The sequence below is a fragment of the Amphibalanus amphitrite genome, unplaced genomic scaffold, assembly GCF_019059575.1.
Source record: "Amphibalanus amphitrite isolate SeventyFive unplaced genomic scaffold, NRLGWU_Aamphi_draft 000239F_arrow, whole genome shotgun sequence".
Lineage (NCBI taxonomy): Eukaryota > Metazoa > Arthropoda > Thecostraca > Balanomorpha > Balanidae > Amphibalanus > Amphibalanus amphitrite.
The window spans coordinates 682,735-696,030 of NW_024881734.1; positions in this window are offsets into that span (position 1 = coordinate 682,735).

The following is a 13,296-nucleotide window of genomic DNA, read 5'->3' on the forward strand; positions in this document are numbered from 1 at the left end:
GCGGCCGGCCGGCCGGCCGGCCGGCCGTGCGGACGCTTTTGCGAGGCTTATATCTCAGCAACCACTTGACCGATTTACATGCGGTAATTTTTGTAGGGTAGCTTCATTCCTTCTACCAAGTATTGGACTATTCCCGATGCATGTGGGTGACCCCTTATGCACGTGCCACGTGCAAAACGAAGAGGTGTCACTTTTGTAATTGTTGCAATATCTCGGTAACTACTTGGCCGATTGCGCTGAAAGTTGGCATGTAGGTAGGCACCCACTAGGCACTGCATATCCATGTGCCAGAGTTGGGGTGCTGCTGCACGTGCGCACGTGCAGGGGTCGTTTCCAGATCTCGAGAACGGCTGGACCGATGGCGCTCAAATTTGGTACACGGTTAGGGACCAGTTAGTAGGGTGCCGTGCACAAGTCAGTTGGGACCCATTTTGCACGTGCGCACGTGCAGAGTGCCGCTTCCAGATCTCGAGAACGGCTGGGCCGATTGTGCTCAAATTTGGCACATCGCTAGAGACCAGTTAGTAGGGTGCCGCGCACAAGTCAGTTGGAGGTACTCCCTCGAAATTTCGCACGTGCAAGGTTCACCCTCTCGCTCGCTCCGTTACTCGCCCCAAAAGGCGTTATACTGGTCTTAACATTTCATACATTTTTTCTTAACAATCGTCGAATGATTCGTCTTCAAGGGCCAAGTTGTGACTGTGACTTTGAAATGGTAACCGTATATTTTATTGGAAACTTTTAGCACACATTGTTACGGCAGCATTTATACATATTCATTGCATTAGAGTTTTAACATTGGTCTAAAATTAAATGAAATTCGATGAAATTCGTCTAAAATTTGATGAAGATGAGGAAGTGCGAGCACTCGCGCTCTACTTTCAGGGTCCCAGGATTATATATGGCCTTGGTCCCAGGGCATATCGGTTCCTACAAGAACGGTACGTCCTTCCCCATCCTCGAACTCTGCGGAGGAAGATGGAAAAAATACAGATGCGACCTGGCTTTCATGACGCTATCTTGGCTCTCATAACTAGAGAAGTTCGTCGGAGCAAGTGCCAAGGACAAGCTGTGCATCATTTCGTTCGACGAAATGCAGCTGAAACCAAGGTTGGCCTACCAGCGGGGTGATGACGTCATCGACGGCTTCATTGATCATGGCTCTCTCTCTCTGCCGCGCCAATGCCTGCGCCGACCACGCCTTGGTCATGATGGTGCAGGGCGTCAGTGTCACCAAACGCTGGAAACAGCCCATCGGTTTCTTTCTGAGTTCCGGAACGACCAAGGCCGTTGTGCAGCAGCAGCTGTTAACACAGTGTGTCCAACGTGTAACAACAATAGCGGGATTCACTGTGCTAGCTACAACTTGTGACATGTCAAAGAACAACCAGGCGACCTACAGACTGCTCGGAGCTGCGGAAACCGGCTTGTTCACCGTGGACGGGCACGAGGTTGCTGCTCTGTATGACGTGCCTCACATCTTCAAATGCATACGAAATGCATTAATGAAATTATACGATATTGAAGTAGACGGTGAAGTAGCCTCTTGGAGTCATTTAGAAACACTCTACGCACTGGAATGCGCTTCTTTCTCACGGGCTGCTCCAAAACTAAGCCAGAAACACATCAGGCCAAACAGCTTTGAAAAATAAAAGTCAGCTATGCCCTACAGGTGATGAGCCGGACAGTAGCAGCAGCAATCACATTGCATGCGAGTCGACCCACGGCAAGCTCCCGCGCACTGCACTCCCGACTGCTACTCTCCTGCTGCGCCTCAACGACCTGCTCGATGTGCTAAACTCTTCCGCCCGGTTCGACCCCTGCTCAAAGCGACGCGCGATATCCAGCCTCCATCCAGCAACGGCGGGAGAACACATGCAGTTTCTTCAGGAGAGCGACGCCTGGCTGCAGTGGTGGACGGTCGGTGGCGGCGCCAGCATCGACTCCATTCGAGGACTGCGACAAACGATAAAAGACGTGGTGAAAATCTGGGACTTGTGTCAGGCTGCTGGGTGCACGTTCCTGTGCACTCGCCGCTTAAACCAAGATCCAAGCTACTGAAAATGAAAGAGTTTATCTCAGCAAAAATATATATTAGGCACATACACGGTGCCTGTGTAATGAAGAAACTTATAATGAAGAAACATTATGACAACGTTTGAAACGTTTAACACAACCCCTCCTCTAAATGCATTTATGAAACGTGAGTGGGCCAATAAAGGCAACTAGTTTTAACTGTAACAAAAAAGCACTTCTGGGCACGTAAATGGGGTAAATGTGGTAAAAAGTGGTAAAATTCACCGCCCCATATCGCCTCTATACCGGAAACCCGTTTTAACCCCCGAAGGACATTGGCAATAGAGCAGGATCGTTCATGTTTATCAAAACAGCCGGCAACTTTCTATCGCAGCGAAAGGTTGGCTAGGACGAGAGTCATTGCTTTCACTGACTATGACAAACCTACTCGAACGGATTTTCACCTAGGAAGTTACCAAACGAATGTTGAAAAATACATCAGCACCATGAAAAAAACCTTACCCACCATGCTCAGCAACGCCGCCTCCCGCCGGCGTCCACCGGAAAAGGGCGGCAAACGAGCGAAGCTTAAATTGTCAGAAGTGATTCCAGACAGCAACACCTGATTAGAATAAAATGCACCTTCTCATATTGCCCCGGTAACCCGTTATGCCCCACCTTCCCATATTAGTTATAGGTCTGGCAACTACATACATATACTTTCATCCTCGTAAAGGAAGTAACCACAGCGAATCCGCACGACTAAATCATCAGGTCGCCAAAAACTCGGCAGTTACAGGAAATCTCGATCTTGTCCATTCCATGTCGTAGACTATATATTCCGTGCTTGCAGTTTTCGGATTCTAAGGGGCTAGTGCATTGGTATGCCCCCTTAGAATTTGTGACGTCAGCGGAGATGTAGCGATTTTTAAATCTTTTACTAAAACGTTTGGTAGCACGCGGTGGTATATGCTGCTTTGCGCGCAACAAATGCCGCGCTTTCAAATAAAGTCGCTAGGAACAGCGGAGATCCCAAAAAGTAAACAAAAGTAAAAGTCTAATATCTTGAAAACCGGTGAATATTTTTCGATGAAATTTGGTAGATATTCGTTTTTGCTCTTTCTGAACCGAGCGACATCACTTTCGTGCCAATTCATTAACTTTTTTGAAGGTGGGAGGGTCCCTTTAAAAACATCTTAGGCTTCCCATATTCCAAACACAAACTTTCAAATATGTGACGTCACAGCCCAAAATTACCTCCTTCCCCAGGCCACATTACTGTCATAAAGCTGATTCTTTTTACTCTGTAGGCACCACAACAAAGTTCAGACCAAGTTTTAAGCGATTTTTCAACGAACAAACCCATTTACCTAAATCAGAATGACTAAACGAGGTGACGTCACACTAACGGTCGCTCCATGTTGAAGATAGGGCCTTGCACAAGGCCCATTTTCAAATGAAGGGAACGAATTTCTTCAACACCAAGAGGCCGCGGGGGTTGCAACCTAGATAGATAGTGGTTTCTGAACCTCGCCGCAAACTTGGCTATCTCAACTCAAACCCCATGTTAAAGGTGGGATAGTCCCTTTAATAGCAGAATGCATTAATATAGATAAAACGTCCTGGAATACAATCTTTTTTCCCAACTAAGTATAATAGCTCACATGGATACCTAAACGTTTAAGTGACCTACTGCTCGTAGGTACGCTCATAGACCTAAATATGACCTAATGTATATTATACTCAATATTAATGTCTATATTGGGTCATTTTTTTGCATTATAAACTGTCATATAACTACCTAACTACCAACCTGTGTACTACGTCCATAGATGCCCTGTTTAATGATTAAGTGTCCTGGTCGTATTACTGTATGTAGGCAAGAAAGGAACGTTTTGAAGAAAAAAACAGGTATCATTGTCGACGTTTTCTAATTATATGGATCCTTAACCGTTTTTCTACCTTCAGTCACAACAGCATGCCTACAGATTAGTCTAAAATCCATGCATCGCAAATGCAATGCTTATTATATTACCTATCCATGCAGGCCTAGTTATCACAATGTATACCTAGGTATACCTATACCAAAAGGACGGACAATGACGTAATCAATTCACAAAAGCCAGGTGCCAGCACGTCGCTGCCATTATCTCACAAAAGAATGATTGGGGACTGCAACGCCAGAATGGCTCATGATCACTGCATTGTTCGACTGTCACATTCACATATATCGAACTGTTCCGCACTACACCGTTGCATTGCGGCACAGTATCGGAGAAAGCGTACACATTACGCAATAGCCGCTATTGCCGGCACTAATTACAGCTTAGCGTTTCATTTAATTGCTGTTTGTCTATGGACGGGACGGAGAGATAGCAGTGCTCATCTTTTTTAACTGCCACAACATATAGATAGTTGTCCATACTCCATAGCATAGGCGGCGGAACCGGGAGGGCACCGGGGCACCGTTCCCCCTTTGATTTTGGCATTTTAACAAATAACATTAGCCCTATGGGCGTTGCATGGAAAGAATGGGACCAAAAGTCGGCAGTGCCCCCCCCCCCTTATGTAATTAAGGTGTTCCACCGCTACTGGTCCATAGCTATCCAAGAGCAAAAGGCTAGCATACATAGGAAGATAAATGGCTGACAGTCAAAGCAGTGATATCAAACAAGTAAGCAGCTACGTTAAAGTGCCTATAATTTCTACTTGTCATATGTGCATGCACTTAAATCAATGAAATAAATACGGTAGGCCAGTCACAGCTTAACAAGCTACCACTTATTGTCACGGATGCACTTATTGATATTACGTGTATGACATGCACATTCGTATATCGCTTCACCAACAATGTGAACAGAACATCGTCCAGCGAACACCGTCCCGCGTTCACGGGAGTCCCTGCCGTCAGTGGGCCGTTGTCGCCGGTCGGAGGGTCCGTCTTGTATGCGATCGGCCCGCGATAGTGCCGGGACCTGGGCCTACTGACCTCCTGAGTGGCGCGCCAGTCAGCGACAAACATCCGGTGAGACACATACGGCCGGCCGCCGAGCGACCCATGTTTGTCAGGGAAGGGAAGAAAGTAATGGGAGATGAATGTCGGGTACATTCTCGACAATATTTTAATTGTTCATTTATTTGTGGCGGCATCATTATCCACATTATTCAATCAAGTCCAATTATTCGGCTGCTGTTTCTTTTTTTTTCTGTAGGTAGTATGACGATAGCAAACGCGGCTAGTCGTGATACCTATTCATATCCGTGTTATATTGCATCACATTAATTTTCCTTCCGTAATCCGTTTATTGCAAGGGTCGTTTAAATGCTCTCCGAGTGACATTCGCAAGGGACATCAGTAGTCAGTACCCTATGTTTTCATATTTCATCCCTCCCAAGTGATGTTCTAGGTTTTTTTTTAAGAACCGCCTGCCGAAACTGGCCATTCATTTCGTTAGTAGACGGTTACGTCGGACTGGGCCATAGTACGTTCCTTTTTTATTCCTACACAACCGAGCATCTCTCATTATTTGCCACTCCTATAGACAGTGGTGAGTGGAAGTCAAATAAGATTTGCTCAGTAGGCAAAGTAAAATACTTCGCTTTCGATGGATATAACATTTTATCGCCTCAGAAAATTACGGGGTCCGGGGATAACTAGATGCTACTAAATAAGTGAGATCACATATAACTGTTAAATCGTCAATTTCAACTGCACGGTATGGTCGGTAGCCGGCGGACCAGTGTATGTAATCCGTCGATCGCCCGCCCCAACTCTATGCTTGGCTGCGATAGGCGCGCCGCACGCCGCGACCGGCTCGGCTGGGTCAATGAACCTCGGAATACAGCCGGCAGCGGACGCAGCCACGGTCAGCACCGGGCTCCAGCGGTGACCGGGACCGGCGCGGCGCCGCCCCAGCCTACTCGCGTCCAGACTCCGAGAGTCCAGATTCCAGACAGGCTGCTCCTCACCGGGCAATAGACGGACGCCGACTTGGGACCCAACGGGCGATAGAAAATACGTAGTTATAAGGCCTTGGAATAGACGGACCCTAATTCCGGACTCACCGGGCGATAGACAGACAGACTCTCGACTCCGGCTCCGGACTCATCGAATGGTAGACGGACTCCGAGCTCATACGGACTCATCGGGTGATATGACGGACTCCAGCTCCAGACTCGCCGGGCGTCAGCGGGCCTCCGCCTCCGGCTCCGGGCACCTCGGATAGACTCCGGAACGTGGCTCCTGTGGCTCCTGATTCTCGACTATGGAACTACATGTCCCAGTCCCTTAACCCAATGCCGAGTGCAGGGATGTGGACCAACTGGGGACCGCGCGGCGGCGAGCTCTCGTCAGTTGTTATTAATCGAAGTGCTGTGATCCGTGAACGGAACTGCCGCCAGACAGGCAAGCTTTCGGATTTCGGAACCTAGGTACAGCTAAAATAGGCAGCACTGGCATCGAATCTCCCCTCCGGTGGTCTGTGCAGGAAGACCGCACACTTACTTTGCTCAGGTCGAATTTAGGTAAGAAATAATGTCTATTTTTGCTAAAAATAGACATTATAAAACTATTCTTGACTTTTAACTATGAACTATTAATTGTTATTATTTTATTATCATTATTAAAAGTTTTTGCTAAAAGATCGATGATAAGCAATTGCTGCTATGATATGATGCCCTGATTTTATTTTTTTATGTGATCTTCTCATAAAAACAAACAACTTTTGTTTATTTTCCTAGTCAAATAAAACAGGGAACCTCACAAAATTCATGATTTCTTCTCACTTTTGCCCATCAAAATTATATAGTGCTATATGCTGTCAAAATAAAGAGAAAAATTCCTAAAATAGTGATTAAACAGCAATTTAGTTAAAGATGACTATTGCCCTCACGCTTTGCATATTTACGTGGACAACGAGTTGCGTTGGAGAGGCCGGAAATAGTGGCGATTTCAGGACCGCAAGAATGGACCGTCATTGGAGTGATTTTTTTAAACCGTGCACTGTTTTCGGCCGGAATTTAATAGTTACTACAAAATATTTTGTAATTACGTTTCCACCAAGAATGAATGCCATCAGGGCTAAATTTTTAATACTATTGCATTTTGTCAAGAAGCATATAGTGCTGTTATATTGCAGTTTTAGCGCGTTTGTTACAAAATATGAAGCGAATAAGCGTCAGTGTAATTCATCAACAGTGCCAGAAGTTAACTGAGGGAAAGCTATGCTAATTGCTCTTGTCCATCCACTAAAATTATTAATTATTTGCTTTGTGTAATCCAAAAGGAGAGGGAACTATTTCATTTGTGCCTTCATGTCAGAATTGAAGGTGGATCATTAAATTTTCAACGCAGTTTACAAACAAGCATTTGGTCTTTCTCGTTTATAAGCAGTGGCTAAGAAAAGGTTGATCAATCCTGAAGTTCAGTCATCGTACCTCAACTTGGCAGCAAGATCCCCCAAGGACAGAGGATATATGTATACATGTCCTGTAAATCAAAACAAACAAGCATTTGGTCTTTCTCGTATATAAGTAGTGGCTAAGAAAAGGTTGATCAATCCTGAAGTTCAGTCATCATAATTCATACCTCAACTTGGCAGCAAGATCCCCAAGGACAGAGGATATTGTAAACCTGTCCTGTTAATCAAAACATTTTGTGCCTGCAAAGGCTTAAGTTATCTGTGGTGTGTCGGAGTTAGGCTATATGGCCGTTTTTGTTGTATGTTTATGTGGAGATTAAAGGAAATAGTTCACTTTCACGAAATTATTTTTTTGCAACGATTATTATTTTTTATGTTCAAAATAATCAGCAAAGAAAATAAAACCTTTTTATAACAAAAGATTTTTTTCTATATTTTGATAGGAAGAACTTTTCAGTTTCTGTAAGGCACACGCGATCCAGTATGAAAGAGCATGGGTCCCGAAAATTCTTCAGAAACAGAGAAATTATCGCAGCCACCGGCATTTGGGCGATCTGCTCGATCTGATAATGTTCCCCTGAATGTCCTAATTGATCAGTACGAGAATTTCTCTAGAGTTCTCGTAGATAATTTCTCTAGTTCTGAAGAATTTTCGGGACCCATGCTCTTTTCATACTGGATGGAAATATATGCAAGGCACACATCCTCAACGCAAGACACCTTTTCGGGACGAGAAATAGAATATCTTTGCCTAGGGTGATCGTTGGGCTGTAAAAGCTCCTGATTTATGCTCGTCTCAGCCCAAGCTACGGAACTGCTATTCCAGTTCAAAACCCATGTTAAAAAGTGAACTATTTCCTTTAAATATAACTGTGACTCTGTGCTTGTTTTTATACTTACAGTCAAACAGGGAACAGCACATTCACATAACATACTCACCTAGCACCTAACTCATAGCTGTACCCTGCAGGATCTGTACTTGTTCATGTCTCGAGCATTAACAAAGCATAAAGTAGCTTAGTAATCATTTCCCACATTTTCTGAGCATCTAACATGACATACAGCAGTGCAGAGCAGCTTCAGAGAAAAAACACTTTAAATGCACAGACTCACACCAGCCACCCAATGAGCCAGTTCCTCAGTTGACTGTTTCCCTGGACACAGCTTGGCAATGTGAGCTAACTTTTGGCAAGTTGAAGGTTAGCAGGTAAGATTGAGTTAGGGTGAGTACCTACCTATAACTGGGTGCTACTGCCATGCAGGTCTTGGTAGGCTGCAAATATGTGTGATGATTGAGGTTAGGTCAGCTGTCAGGTTAGTCAGGTTCAGGTATGCTCATTGCTCAGGTCACATTTTTATGGACATTTGGCAAATTAAAAAACTAACAATCTAATCTAAGCTAACCCGACTAAACATTCACTACTGACTATAGGAACTGAGCACCTACCTACTTGTGCCTACATCTCATACCATGTCAAAGTAGAGTTCCTTGGTGGAAGATTACCCTCAGTACTTTTTATCCCAGCCCTGTGAAGAAAGCTAATACCTACTTCTAAGCTCTGAGTCACTGCCGACCATCCACAGGAAGAAACGCTGAGACTGAGAGCTTTGCCATTGTATATTGGACCAATAATGACTATCACGAATGACTATGAACACATAATATGATCACATCGTTGCATGGATTGTCACATTGACAATTTTACTACAATCCTTTTTTCAAGAAATACAGTGATGATGATTAACATCAAAAATCAAAATAAACATAAAGTGGATTTAGTGATCCAAGCTTTCTACTCCAGTAGCAACGGAATGATCGCATGTTTCATTGCCAGACACTGAGTACCTGATGCACATTACATCGCATAGCATCTAAGCATAGTCAAACTGCCCAAGTCCATTCATTCTAGATTTTAACTTGATAGTTAGCACTAATTTATCTTGCTGTTGTAAGTTATCATTCAATATTCATACCAATACATCAATATGCGCTCATCAGTCAACATTTTCTGGCATGATCCTGCTCAGCGTGCTCTTCAGTATTGCTCCAAGGTCTGCAATATTATAGCTTGTTTTTGGACAATAAGCTTTTTAATTTTACTTTTTCTTGCTGATATATGAGCCCGATCACCTTGCGTTTATCAACCAAAATTTAATAACTTGTTCAACTTGATATTGATATTGCTTAGTAGTCAGGACCTTTGTCAGCCTCCTGGGTACTTCAGATTGTTTTCAGTCAACATGCTTCTTAAATATGATATAAGTCAATCTTAAGGGATTCAAAACATCCAACAAAACGACGTACAAGAGCAAGAAAACCACCAGATAAACTAAAAAATGGCCTTGGAACAGAGCCAAGTGGTGCTCCATTTGTTTGTTTACAATGATTGTAGTGCTGATGTATTTTTAGGACTCTGAACGTCGGCTTATAAAAAAATGAAACGTTTTTACAAAAGTTGTAAGGCAAGTAATATTTATCTGGAAGAACTAAAATATTCAAAAGCCAAACACTATGAAATACATGAATCAGAACGAAAAAGTAACCCAAAAATCCAGCCTAATCACCGGCTCCTAAAACTGCAACACAATCAGCACTTTTCCCCGCAACTCGTTGTCCAGACGTAAATATGCTCACGCTTTTGCGGCATTTGCTACAAACGCTGCGCAAGCGCGCCTATTTTCAGTTTTGTCTTTTGTTTGGAAAGAAGTGTTGTCCTTCATAAATCTTAGGTAGGATTTCCTATTTTTACACGTAGTTTGGTGAATTTTGGTCAATCATATTTTGTATTGATCGGTTTTTCTATTGATATGACCAGTGTAGGTCATTTTTGTGTTCTTTACTGTTCCTTAGGCCGATGTTTGGCCGAGGCGCAACTCGCCACTTTGACTTCTTGTCGCACCACAGCAAGTTAGGTTCTAGTGCCATTTTTTGTTGATGGCTTATAAATTGGACAAAATCAGTATATTTAAAGGTGGTTAAATGCTATAAGCAAACATAACTTGAGCTATGCACTTATTATTCACCTCTGATTTGTGGCCTGCGGGTGTACTCTAAAATATGTTGTAATTTTCTACATAGTTACATATCAGTAGGTGGAACTATGGTCATGAGTACCCAAATATAGGAACGTTCCCATTTTTGGGAACGGAGTTCCCAAATATGGGAACGGGCGTTCCCATTTATGAGAACGGAAGGTAATTTTTCGGCCGTTCTCCCACTAAAACTCATTAGTGCATCACGTCTCAAAAAGTGCACGCTAATTTAAGTATCTACTAAATCTCTATAAAATTATCTTTAATCTGACCGTTGAACAAGGAAATTGACCGTCGAATGATATTTTTAATGATTTTTTTTGAAATGACGGAATGGTGAAAACATGGGTTATACTACATTTAACATGCAATTTAAAGGAAAATGAAGCGTTTTTTTACATTTTGAGGTCAAGTATAATAATTTTCGCCTGGTTATGAAGTTTCATACTAGCGACACCAGATGCTGACATATGCAAGCGAACACGCGGACAGTCCTGAGGTAATATTGTTGACTTTTGGTCTCGGGGCGCACGACCGCGTGGAACGTCAGTGATTTTACCGAACTACTGTTGTAAACTCAGTTTCAGTGGTTTAAAATTATTCAGCTGTATTTTATCAGCCCGGAAAGACATATTTTATTTGGATGCTAGCTGTTTAGCATTGTTTTATAAGGAGCGTCATGAGCGTGGTTTTTGTCTTCCGTGTTTCTAAGCATGATCGTTTTGGGGGAATTTCTCTTATATAGGTCGCTCTGTGTGGCTTATTTATAATTTTTATGCTGATTTCGATCATTCCTCGTGCCCATCCTACCAGGCCTTTTGCCACTTACACTCATTAAGAAAGGAAAAAACTAGATTTTCCATGGGACTAGGTGTTTTGAGGGTGTAACATATTCAGCGTTCCCATTTTTGGATACTTCCTTGTGCTCGTCAACTATCGGTGATAAACAGACAGGTGCTTGACATGTCTCCACCCTCGGCGCGGACGGTGGATATAGGTATGGAAGACCTTGTTGAACATCGCTGAGCGTTGTGAATTACGTAATCCTGCAGAGGGGGGCGTGCCCGCTGCGAGATCGACGGGAATAAAAGCGCAGAAGACCGGGCGAAACATGCGACGGTCTTGCCGGAAAGGTCATCTGATGATTGTTGCTTAACAATAATTTGCGGCGTTGGACATGATGCTTGTTAATGAAAAGAGCCCCTGAAAGGCGTCGGTGAAATCGTTCCCAATTTTGGGTACGCCGTTCCCATAATAAGGAACGCTTGCAGCGCCAGTGTACGAGAGCGTTCCCAAATTTGGGTTCGCGGCCCGGATGATGGACTGCTTTAGAAATAGGGGAACGATTTAAAACTACGATGGGCCTTACAATATCAAACTCTTTCCCAACAATATTGAGACAAATATCAGGCGGTTCACGATCGTTTTATATTTTTTGGACGTCATTTAACGGTTCTTTTTCTTGTTTTAAATAATTCCTACATGGCGTTCCCATATTTGGGTTTATCGTTCCCAAACATGGGAACGAAAATGCGTTCCCGAAAATGGGTACGCTTGACCATAGTTCCGCCTACTGATATGGCATTGTATTATGTTGCGATGGCTATGCTTCAAGAAGTCTGTCATTTTTTAAATATCCATTTTTTAAACATCAACATCCAGTTGATGTTTAATCTTCAGAAGCCGTTGCTGTCATTTTTACCACAGTCTAGTCTTCGTTCATTGATATAAACAAGAGTCTGTGTCCATCTATTTTAAAATGAAAATACCTGTGCCTTTTCTAAAATTATGCTTTAGATGATTAGTGTTTTTTATCTTTAAGCGTATAAACCACTATCCAGAATTCACATCATATTTGTGCATGTTATTTTATGTTGATTTCCTCTAACAGTGGGTACCTACTCTGCTGTCAATTTTACTTAGTAAACTAGGAGACAAATAGATATATAATTGATATCTAATCCTCTTGTCGTTATATTTAGAACCTAAAATATAGATTGATAAGTTTTGATAAAAACATTTAAAGCTGATGAGAAAAGGTTTATTCAAAACCAAAATGTGATATCCTGGAATCTGTATTGGAGCATTTGGTATGAATGCTGATAAAAGCATCCATGTTTGCACTTTGTAACCTAAGGATTCACTAAGTGCTGTCCATTGGACTTGTCACTTTTGGTTACCTTAACCCGCGCCCAGCTGGGGGTCCTGGATTTCCACGCCCTGCTGGGGGGGGGGGGTGTTTGAACACCCCCCCTTGTAACTCGGCTCCTGGGCCACGTAGCGATACGCGGAAGGCGGCGTTCGAAAGAGCGTAAAAAATAATGACGAAATCACTTCGGTCAATTTTTTGGTCAGGTCAAAGGTCAGGTCACCAGAGGTCATTGAAGGCAAAATTTCGCCAATTTCCAGGTCAAATGTCGAAAATTTCCAAGAAGCCAACGCATAACTCGGGAACCAATAGAGCTACAGCGCCGCGGAAAAGCGCATTCGATAGCCCTATTAACGCCCTTTCTGAGTAAATCTCTCAGATTTGACCTAACGTCAACGGTTTTGCCTGCAGGGGGCAAAAACTGCAAAAATAGCCGATTTTTTCGAAAACAGTTTTTCTGCAATAACTTTTGACCCAAGCACTGTACGAGCTTACTTTTACCGGCATCGTGTTCCTCTCGTCAAGACGCATCGAATGAACTATAACTTGACCTTGAAAGGTCAACTTGAAAATTTGACCTCAGGTCAAGGTCATGACCTGACCGGAAAGGGTCATGCTGCATATCAGTCGATCCGTATCGTCGAGCTGAACACATCTAAGGCGTTTTCATCGCTCTAG